The sequence below is a fragment of the Falco naumanni genome, chromosome W, assembly GCF_017639655.2.
Source record: "Falco naumanni isolate bFalNau1 chromosome W, bFalNau1.pat, whole genome shotgun sequence".
NCBI classification, from domain to species: domain Eukaryota; kingdom Metazoa; phylum Chordata; class Aves; order Falconiformes; family Falconidae; genus Falco; species Falco naumanni.
The window spans coordinates 27315489-27333033 of NC_054079.1; the positions used below are offsets into that span (position 1 = coordinate 27315489).

The 17545-nt window shown below is 43.7% G+C and overlaps 1 long non-coding RNA gene across 1 annotated transcript; it reads right to left on the reverse strand.

Annotated features, from left to right (window-relative positions):
* Positions 1-11077: 11077 nt before the first annotated feature.
* On the reverse strand, positions 11078-13674 carry LOC121080582. Its single transcript, XR_005825424.1, has 2 exons — positions 12908-13674; positions 11078-11144 (listed from the first exon to the last, which is right to left on the reverse strand). It is a non-coding gene; the product is annotated as an uncharacterized LOC121080582 (long non-coding RNA).
* Positions 13675-17545: the final 3871 nt, after the last annotated feature.

Here is a 17545-nt window from a genome sequence, read left to right on the forward strand (position 1 = left end):
TTTTGGCCGCTCGGCACCAATAAGTTGACAAAAGGCAATGTTAGGCATACCCGTTGAGCCAAATGCACCTTGACCCCTGTCCTTTTCTCCTTTTTGAGGGACAGTAGCTTGGAATGGAATGAGCTGTACAATAGTGCTTCCTGCTGGAATATGAACAGGTGGAGAAAAAACTTTTACCATAATTCCAATAGGTCCGGTATAATCGGCATCAATACAACCAGGAAGAACAAAAATCCCCTTTTTTGACGCAGAAGAGCGTCCTATAGGGAGTGCAGATAAACCATAACCCAAAGGACCACTAACTGTAGAAGGAAGTACATGTACCTTTTCATCAGTGATATTTACAGGTTCTGCCACGGCCAAATCGACTCCTGCGCTTCCTCTGGTGGCTGAATACAGCTCGCCGAGGCAGCCATGAATTTTGTTGGGTTCTGGGGATATTTCTTGGCCGCGTCCCTCAGAACGCGGCTGTTCCCGTTTCCCGGAACAAAGAGGGGTGTACCATCTTTTCTAAATTTTGAGCGACAATCGGCCGCTTTATGACCAAATTTTTGACAACGCAAACAATTTCCCTTCAACAGAGACTTTCCTCCTAGATTCTTTTTGCAGTTACGTTTAAAGTGACCTTCCTGTCCACATTGATAACATTTTGGCTTAGGACCCCGGTCCCCTCGGCCTTGTACCTTGTTGTTGTTTAGAGCTACTGCTAGAGCATTGGCATGTATTTTTGCCTTTTCCTCTTCCTCAGAAACAACATTAATTGCAGGAGAGTGTTATGAAACCCAAGGGCGATTTTTCACAGGGCTTACTCCTTCCATTTCCCATTTTACAATTTTAATTACTTTTTCTCCAGTCGCCTTAGCCACCCAAGGTCGGAAACACGGATAGAGCTTCTTGTTTATATTGCACTCAAACGCATGTCTCAAGCACTCTTGCACTCACACTCAGTCAAAATAATTAAGCTATACACTGAAAATCAAAATGCGCATCTCAATCACACCATTCACACTCTCCGGGCAGCCCTCAGTCACACAAGCAGTATGTTATACGGTACCGTGCACTTATGTACAACTTTTAGGAACACTGACAGTTCACAAAGTATGCATTTCAATGAACAATTGCCAAAAAACAAACAACAACAACAAAAAAAAAAAAAAAAAAAAAACCACATTTTTCCTGGTCTTAAGCAGAGTGTTAAGTTTTCCGCTATTTGCCACGAATTAACCAGAATATTATTATTTTTCAACATACATTTCATAACTCCAAGTTTTGAACATGTAACAAGACAACACATAGAACAAACAAGACACAGAGCGCTATTTCAGTTGTTACATTCTAGGAATTCCCCAATTCTTAAGACAACCTAAAGGAAGTTTTTAGCTTCCCCCCCCCTTTTTTTTTTTTTTTTTTTTTTTTCCTCTCCTCCTGGGGACTGCGCTGCGCGCCGGACGTCTCCGTGCGTCTCACCAGCCGCCCCGTTACTAAACATACCGTTTTATCCGCGGATCCAGGGGTTCTCTTCTGCTCCCGGGTGAACAGCTGAGAAGAGGAGGCTCCTCCGAGAAAATCTCCCGGGGCGCGCCTAGGAGCGTCCGCTCCGCAGCTGGTCCCTCAGCCGAGCAGAAACCTGCCTGGCTCGCCAAAACTGACTTGCGGAATTTGACTCTATAACTCGAAAGTTATAAAGTAGGTATGTTTATTGCGCGCAGATGCACGGGGGATCGCTCCTCCACAAGCATGCATACCCGAAGTGACGAACCATCCCACATTTATACAATGAAACAAATGAATATTCAATTAGCGCCTATACATATTTGTTACCTAAACCCCGCTTTGTATGTTAATTAGCTTATCAGTCCGTTTCCTGGAATGTGGTGGTCTTGCAGGTTTGTAGGTGATTCATGTTCTTGTGACCATCCGATCTTCTCCAGCAAGGAAACTTAGCACTCCCTCCCTCTAGATAGCATTGGAATATCTCTCATCCTTTTCTCATTTTCTTTTTTTTTTTTTTTTTTAAATAGCCCCTTTTGTTAGAGGAAGAAGGGCAGGCGTCTCCCCAAAACTGTAGTTGTCTCCTCAAAGCTGTGTGCCTATGTGACCAGACACTGCACCCATGACTAGTCACCATACCCACATTCCTTGAGCAGACATATACAATCACAATCGATGTCCATTGTCCCCATTTCACACTATTTCTCCATATCAAAATTACGTTATGTAATGCCAGAAACATCAGTCTCAGGATGAAATATAACTTACAACTTGATTTCAGCATTGCTCCTACCAGGTTTGTCCAAAGTCACACAATCATCTTAAAGTAGCCAGAGGCCATGGTGCATTTTAACACTGGTCAGGAAGTCAGATCTCAACTTTCACCTTTGCAAAGACAAACATGCTTCAAAAAATGCAGTCTGTTATTTAGGAGCTGGTGGAGCTGTTCCCACCCCAGCAGTTTTACATCCAGTACTCGCAACTGCCGGTATTAATGTCTGTCTGCCGCTTGCCGTTTGTTCCTTATCAGGACACCAGGGTGGTAATTCATCATCTAATCCCCACGCTATTCGTTCAGCAGTAGTCATTACTGGATAAGCTTTAGATGTATAATCGGGGGGATTTTCACACGGAGGTTGCCCCTCTGGCTCTTCCTCCGACTGAGCAGTAGGATCACCGGGAGGCCGCACTGCAGCTTTAACAGCTGCAGCGACTTGCACCTCGCCGTGTAACTGCGCGGCCATACCCCGTACAGCCCGATACGTGCGAGCCAAAGTCTTCACCCCCTTAGTCCCGACTTGCACAGATTCCCACAAGTCCTCTCCCACTTTCTTCCATGTTTCATTATTATATACATCTTGCGCAGAAGCAAGGAAACCACGGCGGCGACTCCAACATAGCAGATAAATTACTGCCTGCCGTGAGACTGGCGTTTCAGTTTTCTCTGCCAGTTTCATCAAACTGTCTACGATTGCTTTTTCCACCACTGATGCAGTGATCCCAATCCTGCTTGTTTACTGACTCACCGGTCAGCCGTGCACTTTCCGCCTTTCTTCGGGCGCCCAGCTCTCTCTCCGCTGGCAGCAGGATCCTCGCCGGCTCCGCAGCTTGTAACACGATCCTTAACGAATCCTCCTGACTTTTCGACCGATCCACACGTCGGGGTCACCAGATGCTGCGGGCATTTCGGGCGAGCGGGAGTCAGATTCAAATACTCATGGAGTTCAAGATCTGATCCGTTTATTGTACAAACCAGGTACACTTTTATAAGGCACTCTATAAGCGTGTGATAATATGATTGGCTATTCTACAAGCGTATAATAATATGATTGGTTAACAATTGTTTATTGGCAAGATCTCTGTTTCTACTTCTTCAGGCACGTAGGCTCTTTTCTGTTGTTTCCCAGCTCCTCTTATCGCGTCCTGCTGGCCCTGGTTTTGTGCAAGCACCTGCAACCTGTGCCTCCCTCTTCATTCCACTGCTCTGATCGTGCCCTCATCTTATTTCTTCAGTATTTTTCCACTTGCTTCAAAGTTCAGTATAATCATTCAACACAGCAAAAGCCCCAACAGGTTAGGGTTAGGGTTAGGGTTAGGTTTAGGGTTAGGTTTAGGGATAGGGTTAGGGTTAGGACTATGGTTAGGGTTACGGTAAAAGTTCAGGTAACGGTTAGGTTAAGGGTTAGGGTTAGACTTAGGGTTAAGGATAGGGTTAGTTTTAGGGTTAGGGTTTGGGTTAGGTTAGGGTATGGGTTAGGTTTAGGGTTAAGGTTAGGGATAGGATTAGGGTTAGGGTTAGGGTTAGGGTTAGGGTTAGGGTTAGGGTTAGGGTTAGGGTTAGTTTAGGGTTAGGGTTAGGGTTAGGGTTAGGTAAGATTTAGGGTTAGGGATAGGGTTAGGGTTAGGTAAGATTTAGGGTTAGGGATAGGGTTAGGGTTAGGTTTAGGGTCAGCGTTAGGTTTAGGGTTAGGGTTTTGTTAGGGTAAGGTTTAGGGATAGGGTTAGGGTTAGGTTTAGGGTTTGGGTTAGGGTTAAGGTTAGGGTTAGTGTTAGGGTTAGCGTTTGGTTAGGGTTAGGGTTAGGGTTAGGTTTAAAGTTAGAGTTAGGGTTAGGTTTAGGATTAGAGTTAGGCTTAGCGTTAGTGTCAGATTTCATGTTAGGGTTAAGGTTAGGTTTTGAGTTAGGGTTAAGTTTAAAGTTAGGGTTAGGGTTAGGGTTAGGGTTATGGTTCTTGTTATGGTCAGGGTTAGGGTAAAGGGTTAGGGTTAGTGTTAAGGTTAGGGTTAGGGTTAGGTTTAAAGTTAGGGTTAGGGTTAGGGTTAGGTTTATGGTTAGGGACAGGGTTAGGTTTAAGTTTAGGGTTAGGCTTAGGGTTAGGGTTAGGCTTAGGGTTAGAGTTAGGTTTAGTTTTAGGGTTAGGGTTAGGGTTAGGGTTAGGGTTAGGGTTAGGGTTAGGGTTAGGGTTAGGGTTAGGGTTAGGGTTAAGGTTAGGGTTCATGTTATGGTTAGGGTTAGGTTTAGGGTTACGGTAGATTTAGAGTTAGGGATAGGTTTAAGGTTACGTTTAGGGTTAGGGTTAGGTTTAGGGTTAAGGTTTGGTTAGGGTAAGGTTTATGGATAGCGTTAGGGTTAGGTTTAGGGTTAGGGTTAGGGTTAGGTTTAGGGTTAGGGTTAGTGTTAGGGTTTGGTTTCGGTTAGGGTTAGGGTTAGGGTTAGGTTTAGGGTTAGGTTTAGGGATACGGTTAGGGTTAGGACTATGGTTAGGGTTACAGTAAAAGTTCAGGTTACGGTTAGGTTAAGGGTTAGGGTTAGACATAGGGTTAGGGATAGGGTTAGTTTTAGGGTTAGGGTTTGGGTTAGGTTAGGGTATGGGTTAGGGTTAGAGTTAAGATTAGGGATAGGATTAGGGTTAGGGTTAGGGTTAGGGTTAGGGTTAGGGTTAGGGTTAGGGTTAGGGTTAGGGTTAGGGTTAGGTTTAGGGTTAGGGTTAGTGTTAGGGTTTGGTTTCGGTTAGGGTTAGGGTTAGGGTTAGGGTTAGTTTTAGGGTTAGGTTTAGGGTTAGGGTTAGGGTTAGGGTTAGGGTTAGGGTTTTGTTAGGGTAAGGTTTAGGGATAGCGTTAGGGTTAGGTTTAGGGTTTGGGTTAGTGTTAAGGATAGGGTTAGTGTTAGGGTTAGCCTTTGGTTAGGGTTAGGGTTAGGGTTAGGTTTAAAGTTAGAGTTAGGGTTAGGTTTAGGATTAGAGTTAGGCTTAGGGTTAGTGTCAGATTTCATGTTAGGGTTAAGGTTAGGTTTTGAGTTAGGGTTAAGTTTAAAGTTTAGGGTTAGGGTTAGGGTTAGGTTTAGGGTTATGGTTCTTGTTATGGTCAGGGTTAGGGTAAGGGTTAGGTTTAGAGTTACGGTTAGGGTTAGGGTTAGGTTTAAAGTTTGAGTTAGGGTTAGGGTTAGGTTTATGATTAGGGATAGGGTTAGGTTTAAGTTTAGGGTTAGGCTTAGGGTTAGGGTTAGGCTTAGGGTTAGAGTTAGGTTTAGTTTTAGGGTTAGGGTTAGGGTTAGGGTTAGGGTTAGATTCAGGGATAGGGATAGGTTTAGGGTTAGTGTTAGGGTTAAGGTTATGGTTAGGGTTAGAGTTAGGTTTCATTTAAGGTTAGGGTTAAAGTTAGGGTTAAGGTTAGGTTTAGGGTTAGGGTTAGAGTTAGGTTTAAAGTTAGGGTTAAGGTTAGGGTTTGGGTTAGGGTTAGGGTTAGGGTTAGGGTTAGGGTTAGGGTTAGGGTTAGGGTTAGGGTTAGGGTTAGGGTTAGGGTTAGGGTTAGGGTTAGGGTTAAAGTTAGGGTTAGGGTTAGGGTTTCGGTAAGGGTTAGGGTTAGGGTTTGGGTTAAAGTTAGGGTTAGGGTTAGGGTTAGGGTTAGTGTTTGGTTCAAGTTACGGTTAGGGTTATGGTTAGGTTAAGTCAGGGTTAAAGTTTACGTTATGGTTAGGTTTAGGTTTAGGGTTAAATTTAGGGATAGGGATAGGTTTAGGGTTAGGGTTAGGGTTAAGGTTAGGGTTCATGTTAGGGTTAGGGTTAGGTTTAGGGTTAGGGTTACTGTTAGGGTTAAGGTTCTGGTTAGGGTTAGGGTTAGGTTTCGTTTAAGGTTAGGGTTAAAGTTAGGTTTAAGGTTAGGTTTAGGATTAGAGTTAGGGTTAGGGTTAGTGTTAGGTTTAAAGTTAGGGTTAAGGTTAGGGTTTGGGTTAGCGTTAAGTTTAAAGTTAGGCTTAGGGTTAGGATTAGGTTTAGGGATAGGGTTAGGTTTAGGTTTATTGTTAGGGTTAGGGTTAGGGTTAGTGTTAGGGTTAGGTTTCGGTTAGGGTTAGGGTTAGGGTTACGGTTAGGGTTAGGTTTAGGGTTAGGTTTAGGAATAGGGTTAGGATAAAAGTGCAGGTTACAGTTAGGTTTAGGGTTAGGTTTAGGGTTAGGCTTAGGGTTAGGGTTAGTTTCAGGGTTAGGGTTAGGGTTAGGGTTAGGTTTAGGGTTCATGTTATGGTATAGGGTTAGGGTTGAGGTTAGGGTTAGGTTTAGGGTTAGGTTATATTTAGGGTTAGGTATAGGGGTAGGGTTAGGTTTAGGGTTAGCGTTTGGTCAGAGTTAGGTTTAGGGATAGGGTTAGGGTTAGTTTTAGAGTTTTAGGGTTAGGGTTAGGGTTAGGTTAGGGTATGGGTTATCGTTAGGGTTAAGGTTAGGCTTAGGGTTTTGGTTAGGGTTATGGTTCGTGTTAGGGTTATGGGTAGGGTAAGGGTTAGGGTTAGGTTGAGGCTTAGGGTTACGGTTAAGATTAGGGATAGTATTAGGGTTAGGGTTATGGTTATGTTTAGGGTTAGGGTTAGGGTTAGGGATACGGTTACAGTTTGTGTTATGGTATAGGTTAGTGTTAGGATTAGGGTTAGGGTTAGGGTTTCGGTTAGGGTTAGGGTTAGGGTTAGGGTTAGGGTTAGGGTTAGGGTTAGGGTTAGATTTAGGGATAGGGATAGGTTTAGGGTTAGGGTTAAGGTTACGGTTCATGTTATGGTTAGGGTTAGGGTTACGTTTAGGGTTAGGGTTAGTATTAGGGTTAGGTTTCGGTTAGGGTTCGGGTTAGGATTTGGGTTAGGGTTAGAGTTAGCATTAAAGTTAGGGTTAGGTTTTGGGTTGGGGTTAGGGTTAGGTTTTGGGTTGGGGTTAGGGTTAGGTTTAATGTTAGGGTTAGGGTTAGGGTTAAGTTTAGGGTGAGAGATAGGGTCAGGGGTAGGGGTAGCGTTCATGTTATGTTTAGGGTTAAGGTTAGGGTTAGGGTTAGGATTAGGGATAGGGTCAGTTTTAGGGTTAGGTTTAGGTTAGGGTATGGATTATCGTTAGGGTTAAGGTTAGGCTTAGGGTTTTGGTTAGGGTTATGGTTCGTGTTATGGTTATGGGTAGGGTAAGGGTTAGGGTTAGGTTGAGGCTTAGGGTTACGGTTAAGATTAGGGATAGTATTAGGGTTAGGGTTATGGTTATGGTTAGGGTTAGGGTTAGGGTTAGGGATAGGGTTACGGTTTGTGTTATGGTATCGGTTAGTGTTAGGATTAGGGTTAGGGTTAAAGTTACGGTTAGGGTTAGGGTTTCGGTAAGGGTTAGGGTTAGGGTTAGGGTTTAAAGTTAGGGTTAGGGTTAGGGTTAGGGTTAGGGTTAGGTTTAGTGTTTGGTTCAAGTTACGGTTAGGGTTATGGTTAGGTTAGGGTTAGGGTTAAAGTTAGGGTTAGGGTTAGGGTTTCGGTAAGGGTTAGGGTTAGGGATAGGTTTAGGCTTAGGGTTAGGGTTAAGGTTAGGGTTCATTTTATGGTTAGTGTTAGGTTTAGGGTTACAGTAGATTTAGAGTTAGGGATAGGTTTAAAGTTACGTTTAGGGTTAGGGTTTGGTTTAGGGTTAAGGTTTGGTTAGGGTTAGGTTTTTGGATAGGGTTAGGGTTAGTGTTAGGGTTAGGTTTATGGTTAGGGTTAGTGTTAGGGTTTGGTTTCGGTTAGGGTTAGGGTTAGGGTTAGGGTTAGGGTTAGGGTTACGGTTAGGGTTAGGGTTAGGGTTAGGGTTAGGACTATGGTTAGGGTTACGGTAAAAGTTCAGGTTACGGTTAGGTTAAGGGTTAGGGTTAGACTTAGGGTTAAGGATAGGGTTAGTTTTAGGGTTAGGGTTTGGGTTAGGTTAGGGTATGGGTTAGGGTTAGGGTTAAGGTTAGGGATAGTGTTAGGGTTTGGTTTCGGTTAGGGTTAGGGTTAGGGTTAGGGTTAGGGTTAGGGATAGGGTTAGGGTTAGGACTATGGTTAGGGTTACGGTAAAAGTTCAGGTAACCGTTAGGTTAAGGGTTAGGGTTAGACTTAGGGTTAAGGATAGGGTTAGTTTTAGGGTTAGGGTTTGGGTTAGGTTAGGGTATGGGTTAGGGTTAGGGTTAAGGTTAGGGATAGGATTAGGTTTAGGGTTAGGGTTAGGGTTAGGGTTAGTTTAGGGTTAGGGTTAGGGTTAGGGTTAGGGTTAGGGTTCATGTTATGGTTAGGGTTAGGTTTAGGGTTAGGTTAGATTTAGGGTTAGGGATAGGGATAGGGTTAGGGTTAGGTTTAGGGTCAGCGTTAGGTTTAGGGTTAGGGTTTTGTTAGGGTAAGGTTTAGGGATAGGGTTAGGGTTAGGTTTAGGGTTTGGGTTAGGGTTAAGTTTAGGGTTAGTGTTAGGGTTAGCGTTTGGTTAGGATTAGGGTTAGGGTTAGGTTTAAAGTTAGAGTTAGGGTTAGGTTTAGGATTAGAGTTAGGCTTAGGGTTAGTGTCAGATTTAATGTTAGGGTTAAGGTTAGGTTTTGAGTTAGGGTTAAGTTTAAAGTTAGGGTTAGGGTTAGGGTTAGGGTTAGGGTTAGGGTTAGGGTTAGGGTTAGGGTTAGGGTTAGGGATAGGGTTAAGGTTAGGGTTAGGGATAGGGTTAGAATTAGGGCTAGGGTTAGGGTTAAGTTAGGGTTAGGGTTAGGGTTAGGGTTAGAGTTAGGGCTAGTGTTAGATTTAGGGATAGGGATAGGTTTAGGGTTAGGGTTAAGGTTAGGGTTCATGTTATGGTTAGGGTTAGGTTTAGGGTTAGGGTTAGTGTTAGGGTTAAGGTTATGGTTAGGGTTAGAGTTAGGTTTCGTTTAAGGTTAGGGTTAACGTTAGGGTTAAGGTTAGGTTTAGGATTAGAGTTAGGGTTAGGGTTAGTGTTAGGTTTAAAGTTAGGGTTAAGTTTAGGGTTTGGGTTAGCGTTAAGTTTAAAGTTAGGGTTAGGGTTAGGATTAGGTTTAGGGATAGGATTAGGGTTAGGTTTATGGTTAGGGTTAGGGTTAGGGCTAGGGTTAGGGTTAGGGTTAGGGTTAGGGTTAGGGTTAGGTTTCGGTTAGGGTTAGGATTAGGGTTAGGGTTACGGTTAGGGTTAGGTTTAGGAATAGGGTTAGGATTAGGGTTAGGGTAAAAGTGCAGGTTACGGTTAGTTTTAGGGTTAGGTTTAGGGTTAGGGTTAGGGTTAAGGTTAGGTTTAGGGTTAGGGTTAGTGTTAGGGTTTGGTTTCGGTTAGGGTTAGGATTAGGGTTAGGGTTAGGGTTAGGTTTAGTCTTAGGTTTAGGGATAGGGTTAGGGTTAGGACTATGGTTAGGGTTACGGTAAAAGTTCAGGTTACGGTTAGGTTAAGGGTTAGAGTTAGACATAGGGTTAGGGATAGGGTTAGTTTTAGGGTTAGGGTTTGGGTTAGGTTAGGGTATGGGTTAGGGTTAGAGTTAAGGTTAGGGATAGGATTAGGGTTAGGGTTAGGGTTAGGGTTAGTTTAGGGTTAGGGTTAGGGTTAGGTTTAGGGTTAGGGTTAGTGTTAGGGTTTGGTTTCGGTTAGGGTTAGGGTTAGTGTTAGGGTTAGTGCTGCGGGCATTTCGGGCGAGCGGGAGTCAGATTCAAATACTCATGGAGTTCAAGATCTGATCCGTTTATTGTACAAACCAGGTACACTTTTATAAGGCACTCTATAAGCGTGTGATAATATGATTGGCTATTCTACAAGCGTATAATAATATGATTGGTTAACAATTGTTTATTGGCAAGATCTCTGTTTCCACTTCTTCAGGCACGTAGCCTCTTTTCTGTTGTTTCCCAGCTCCTCTTATCGCGTCCTGCTGGCCTTGGTTTTGTGCAAGCACCTGCAACCTGTTCCTCCCTCTTCATTCCACTGCTCTGATCGTGCCCTCGTCTTATTTCTTCAGTATTTTTCCACTTGCTTCAAAGTTCAGTATAATCATTCAACACAGCAAAAGCCCCAACACCTCCCCCTTTCTTTTTAAATACAGCATTAATACTGCATTCCATACAGCTTTGGAAACATTGTAAAAGACAAGGCACTAAAAGTAACAAAAGAATAACAAACAACAATATACTATGCAAAGCAGAAGCAAAAGCAATATTCATTAGGCCTATTTCTAAAAAATAATGCCATCGTTCACATTTACAATAATGTTGTATTATATGAGATTCAAAACTTTTTCTGATAATGCGAACCCAGAAGATGAGTTCATTTCGATGTTCTGCTAAAAATATCTGTCCGAAGGCTTCATAAGATTGTAAGGCCTCGTTTATACCTGAAAAAGTAGGGGCATGTGTCCCAGTAAGAAGGGAAAAACCACCGGAACCAAAACGTAGGATACTATACCGACAGGGTGGACACAGCCAAGAGTGTAAAACCTTCCGCCTATATGCTCCAACCCTTTTACAATATCCACAATATAGAGTAACTGTTGAATTACAAGAAGTAGCACATATAGGACAAGAATTTTCTGTTTCTATCGGTCCTTGCCCAAAAAGATCCTGCAACGCACGCACGATACGGTCACAGTGTAACAAAGACAATTCACCGGAGGGTAATTGACATTGTATCTCCCGAGGTAACTGCTGCAAGATGGGCAGAATAATGTATGTTAACTTATCTACAAGCCGCTTTTCTTCATTTGGTCGTGGCGGTCGGAATAACCTTTCTCGATGCTGTGCCCACTGAGCCCACTGATCCCTCCTGTTCATTTAGGAGTCAATCCTGTCGTAGTCACCCTGCTGTTTCTTTTCAGTGGGTCGGTTTTCAATCCACGGGCGAACCCATTTTGCTGGAATCCACTTGGTCACTGCCCCTGTGGAGATACATGCATAACCCCGACCCCACGTTAATAAATTATGAGGCCCTGACCAACAATTTGAGACAGGGTCAAATACCTGGACAGCTATGTCACAATTCGAAAAATCGTTGGGATTGTTAGAAAAGTGATAGAAAATCGGCTGTTCAGTACATTCCGTTCTGGGATTCAACCAGTTCAGTACATAGCATGCTTTTGCCACTATTACATGAGGACTCCTCTCCCCCTCTTTTCGAAAAACAGACAGGTAATGTTTCAATGATTGATGGGCACGTTCAATAATTGCCTGACCACCAGAATTATTCGGAATTCCGGTAACGTGCTTCACCTGCCATTGCAGCAAAAAGGTCTTTATTTTGGCACTAAGATATGCAGGGGCATTATCTGTTTTTACCATATCTGGGCGGCCCAGCACAGCCATGGCTGACGTCCAATGCTGAATACAGGCAACAGCATTGGTAGATTTATGAGCAGTCGCCCAAATAGCTTTCGAGCAGGTATCAATTGTGACATGGACATATTTAAGTACTCCAAAGGGTGTGAATTCTGTAACATCAGTTTGCCAGATTTGTCGAGGTTGTAACCCTCTAGGATTTGTACCTTCCTGTTGAAGAGGTGTTAACCTGGCACAATCAGGACAGGCCGCTATGACAGTCCTAGCGTCTTGACGAGACAGACCAAACTGTTTTTGGAGAGACCGGGCAGATTGGTGAAAAAAGGCATGTGACTCTGTTGCTTGTTTTAGAGGAGAATTTTGTAATACTGAGGATGCCACCTGAGTGTCTATATAAGCATCCTGTTCTTTTTCAGGGGCTAGTGTGTGAGGGCTGGCTATTAAGAGATCATCCATATAATGATAGGTAATAAGGTTAGGATTATTCTCTCTCCAAGATTGTAGAGCTAAATCCACAAACCACTGACATATTGTTGGGGAGTTTTTCATACCCTGAGGTAGTACAACCCACTCATACCTTTTTGCTGGAGCGGCACGGTTTATAGCTGGCACTGTAAATGCAAATTTTTCACAATCATCCTCATGCAGAGGAATAGTGAAAAAACAATCTTTTAAATCAATAATTAATAGGTCCCAATTTTGTGGTAACATAGTGGGAGAAGGCAGCCCAGGCTGAAGGGCACCCATGTCAACCATTTTTTCATTTATTGCTCTTAAATCATGTAATAATCTCCATTTTCCTGATTTCTTTTGCATTGTAAAAATGGGTGTATTCCATGGGCTAACAGAAGGTCTGATGTGGCCTAAATCCAATTGTTCTTGGACTAATTCTTGAATGTGTTGCAGCTTCTCTTGAGGTAAGGGCCATTGATCAACCCATACGGGAGTTTCTGATTTGCATTTTAATTTTAAGGTTGGGCGAGAGCTGCTATCAATGGCCCCAATCAAAAATCTGTAGAGATTCTCATTCCCCATTGGGAAAGTACATCTCTACCTAACAAGGACAAGGATGTGTGTAGGACATAAGGTTTTACCCATGCTTGATGTCCTTCTTGATCCGTGAAAAGAATGAAGTTTTTACTGACCTGTGTCAGACGACTTCCCCCACTGCCTGAAATGGTTGAACCCGCACTATCTAATTCCCACATGGTAGGCCAAACTGAAAAAGGAAGAACAGTAACATCAGCACCAGTATCAATCATCATTGAAACATTAGGAAGATTAACACCTTGTGGACCAGATATCTTAACATTACATTTTGGCCGCTCGGCACCAATAAGTTGACAAAAGGCAATGTTAGGCATACCCGTTGAGCCAAATGCACCTTGACCCCTGTCCTTTTCTCCTTTTTGAGGGACAGTAGCTTGGAATGGAATGAGCTGTGCAATAGTGCTTCCTGCTGGAATATGAACAGGTGGAGAAAAAACTTTTACCATAATTCCAATAGGTCCGGTATAATCGGCATCAATACAACCAGGAAGAACAAAAATCCCCTTTTTTGACGCAGAAGAGCATCCTATAGGGAGTGCAGATAAACCATAACCCAAAGGACCACTAACTGTAGAAGGAAGTACATGTACCTTTTCATCAGTGATATTTACAGGTTCTGCCACGGCCAAATCGACTCCTGCGCTTCCTCTGGTGGCTGAATACAGCTCGCCGAGGCAGCCATGAATTTTGTTGGGTTCTGGGGATATTTCTTGGCCGCGTCCCTCAGAACGCGGCTGTTCCCGTTTCCCGGAACAAAGAGGGGTGTACCATCTTTTCTAAATTTTGAGCGACAATCGGCCGCTTTATGACCAAATTTTTGACAACGCAAACAATTTCCCTTCAACAGAGACTTTCCTCCTAGATTCTTTTTGCAGTTACGTTTAAAGTGACCTTCCTGTCCACATTGATAACATTTTGGCTTAGGACCCCGGTCCCCTCGGCCTTGTACCTTGTTGTTGTTTAGAGCTACTGCTAGAGCATTGGCATGTATTTTTGCCTTTTCCTCTTCCTCAGAAACAACATTAATTGCAGGAGAGTGTTATGAAACCCAAGGGCGATTTTTCACAGGGCTTACTCCTTCCATTTCCCATTTTACAATTTTAATTACTTTTTCTCCAGTCGCCTTAGCCACCCAAGGTCGGAAACACGGATAGAGCTTCTTGTTTATATTGCACTCAAACGCATGTCTCAAGCACTCTTGCACTCACACTCAGTCAAAATAATTAAGCTATACACTGAAAATCAAAATGCGCATCTCAATCACACCATTCACACTCTCCGGGCAGCCCTCAGTCACACAAGCAGTATGTTATACGGTACCGTGCACTTATGTACAACTTTTAGGAACACTGACAGTTCACAAAGTATGCATTTCAATGAACAATTGCCAAAAAACAAACAACAACAACAAAAAAAAAAAAAAAAAAAAAAACCACATTTTTCCTGGTCTTAAGCAGAGTGTTAAGTTTTCCGCTATTTGCCACGAATTAACCAGAATATTATTATTTTTCAACATACATTTCATAACTCCAAGTTTTGAACATGTAACAAGACAACACATAGAACAAACAAGACACAGAGCGCTATTTCAGTTGTTACATTCTAGGAATTCCCCAATTCTTAAGACAACCTAAAGGAAGTTTTTAGCTTCCCCCCCCCTTTTTTTTTTTTTTTTTTTTTTTTCCTCTCCTCCTGGGGACTGCGCTGCGCGCCGGACGTCTCCGTGCGTCTCACCAGCCGCCCCGTTACTAAACATACCGTTTTATCCGCGGATCCAGGGGTTCTCTTCTGCTCCCGGGTGAACAGCTGAGAAGAGGAGGCTCCTCCGAGAAAATCTCCCGGGGCGCGCCTAGGAGCGTCCGCTCCGCAGCTGGTCCCTCAGCCGAGCAGAAACCTGCCTGGCTCGCCAAAACTGACTTGCGGAATTTGACTCTATAACTCGAAAGTTATAAAGTAGGTATGTTTATTGCGCGCAGATGCACGGGGGATCGCTCCTCCACAAGCATGCATACCCGAAGTGACGAACCATCCCACATTTATACAATGAAACAAATGAATATTCAATTAGCGCCTATACATATTTGTTACCTAAACCCCGCTTTGTATGTTAATTAGCTTATCAGTCCGTTTCCTGGAATGTGGTGGTCTTGCAGGTTTGTAGGTGATTCATGTTCTTGTGACCATCCGATCTTCTCCAGCAAGGAAACTTAGCACTCCCTCCCTCTAGATAGCATTGGAATATCTCTCATCCTTTTCTCATTTTCTTTTTTTTTTTTTTTTTTAAATAGCCCCTTTTGTTAGAGGAAGAAGGGCAGGCGTCTCCCCAAAACTGTAGTTGTCTCCTCAAAGCTGTGTGCCTATGTGACCAGACACTGCACCCATGACTAGTCACCATACCCACATTCCTTGAGCAGACATATACAATCACAATCGATGTCCATTGTCCCCATTTCACACTATTTCTCCATATCAAAATTACGTTATGTAATGCCAGAAACATCAGTCTCAGGATGAAATATAACTTACAACTTGATTTCAGCATTGCTCCTACCAGGTTTGTCCAAAGTCACACAATCATCTTAAAGTAGCCAGAGGCCATGGTGCATTTTAACACTGGTCAGGAAGTCAGATCTCAACTTTCACCTTTGCAAAGACAAACATGCTTCAAAAAATGCAGTCTGTTATTTAGGAGCTGGTGGAGCTGTTCCCACCCCAGCAGTTTTACATCCAGTACTCGCAACTGCCGGTATTAATGTCTGTCTGCCGCTTGCCGTTTGTTCCTTATCAGGACACCAGGGTGGTAATTCATCATCTAATCCCCACGCTATTCGTTCAGCAGTAGTCATTACTGGATAAGCTTTAGATGTATAATCGGGGGGATTTTCACACGGAGGTTGCCCCTCTGGCTCTTCCTCCGACTGAGCAGTAGGATCACCGGGAGGCCGCACTGCAGCTTTAACAGCTGCAGCGACTTGCACCTCGCCGTGTAACTGCGCGGCCATACCCCGTACAGCCCGATACGTGCGAGCCAAAGTCTTCACCCCCTTAGTCCCGACTTGCACAGATTCCCACAAGTCCTCTCCCACTTTCTTCCATGTTTCATTATTATATACATCTTGCGCAGAAGCAAGGAAACCACGGCGGCGACTCCAACATAGCAGATAAATTACTGCCTGCCGTGAGACTGGCGTTTCAGTTTTCTCTGCCAGTTTCATCAAACTGTCTACGATTGCTTTTTCCACCACTGATGCAGTGATCCCAATCCTGCTTGTTTACTGACTCACCGGTCAGCCGTGCACTTTCCGCCTTTCTTCGGGCGCCCAGCTCTCTCTCCGCTGGCAGCAGGATCCTCGCCGGCTCCGCAGCTTGTAACACGATCCTTAACGAATCCTCCTGACTTTTCGACCGATCCACACGTCGGGGTCACCAGATGCTGCGGGCATTTCGGGCGAGCGGGAGTCAGATTCAAATACTCATGGAGTTCAAGATCTGATCCGTTTATTGTACAAACCAGGTACACTTTTATAAGGCACTCTATAAGCGTGTGATAATATGATTGGCTATTCTACAAGCGTATAATAATATGATTGGTTAACAATTGTTTATTGGCAAGATCTCTGTTTCTACTTCTTCAGGCACGTAGGCTCTTTTCTGTTGTTTCCCAGCTCCTCTTATCGCGTCCTGCTGGCCCTGGTTTTGTGCAAGCACCTGCAACCTGTGCCTCCCTCTTCATTCCACTGCTCTGATCGTGCCCTCATCTTATTTCTTCAGTATTTTTCCACTTGCTTCAAAGTTCAGTATAATCATTCAACACAGCAAAAGCCCCAACAGGTTAGGGTTAGGGTTAGGGTTAGGTTTAGGGTTAGGTTTAGGGATAGGGTTAGGGTTAGGACTATGGTTAGGGTTACGGTAAATGTTCAGGTAACGGTTAGGTTAAGGGTTAGGGTTAGACTTAGGGTTAAGGATAGGGTTAGTTTTAGGGTTAGGGTTTGGGTTAGGTTAGGGTATGGGTTAGGTTTAGGGTTAAGGTTAGGGATAGGATTAGGGTTAGGGTTAGGGTTAGGGTTAGGGTTAGGGTTAGGGTTAGGGTTAGTTTAGGGTTAGGGTTAGGGTTAGGGTTAGGTAAGATTTAGGGTTAGGGATAGGGTTAGGGTTAGGTAAGATTTAGGGTTAGGGATAGGGTTAGGGTTAGGTTTAGGGTCAGCGTTAGGTTTAGGGTTAGGGTTTTGTTAGGGTAAGGTTTAGGGATAGGGTTAGGGTTAGGTTTAGGGTTTGGGTTAGGGTTAAGGTTAGGGTTAGTGTTAGGGTTAGCGTTTGGTTAGGGTTAGGGTTAGGGTTAGGTTTAAAGTTAGAGTTAGGGTTAGGTTTAGGATTAGAGTTAGGCTTAGCGTTAGTGTCAGATTTCATGTTAGGGTTAAGGTTAGGTTTTGAGTTAGGGTTAAGTTTAAAGTTAGGGTTAGGGTTAGGGTTAGGGTTATGGTTCTTGTTATGGTCAGGGTTAGGGTAAGGGTTAGGGTTAGTGTTAAGGTTAGGGTTAGGGTTAGGTTTAAAGTTAGGGTTAGGGTTAGGGTTAGGTTTATGGTTAGGGACAGGGTTAGGTTTAAGTTTAGGGTTAGGCTTAGGGTTAGGGTTAGGCTTAGGGTTAGAGTTAGGTTTAGTTTTAGGGTTAGGGTTAGGGTTAGGGTTAGGGTTAGGGTTAGGGTTAGGGTTAGGGTTAGGGTTAGGGTTAAGGTTAGGGTTCATGTTATGGTTAGGGTTAGGTTTAGGGTTACGGTAGATTTAGAGTTAGGGATAGGTTTAAGGTTACGTTTAGGGTTAGGGTTAGGTTTAGGGTTAAGGTTTGGTTAGGGTAAGGTTTATGGATAGCGTTAGGGTTAGGTTTAGGGTTAGGGTTAGGGTTAGGTTTAGGGTTAGGGTTAGTGTTAGGGTTTGGTTTCGGTTAGGGTTAGGGTTA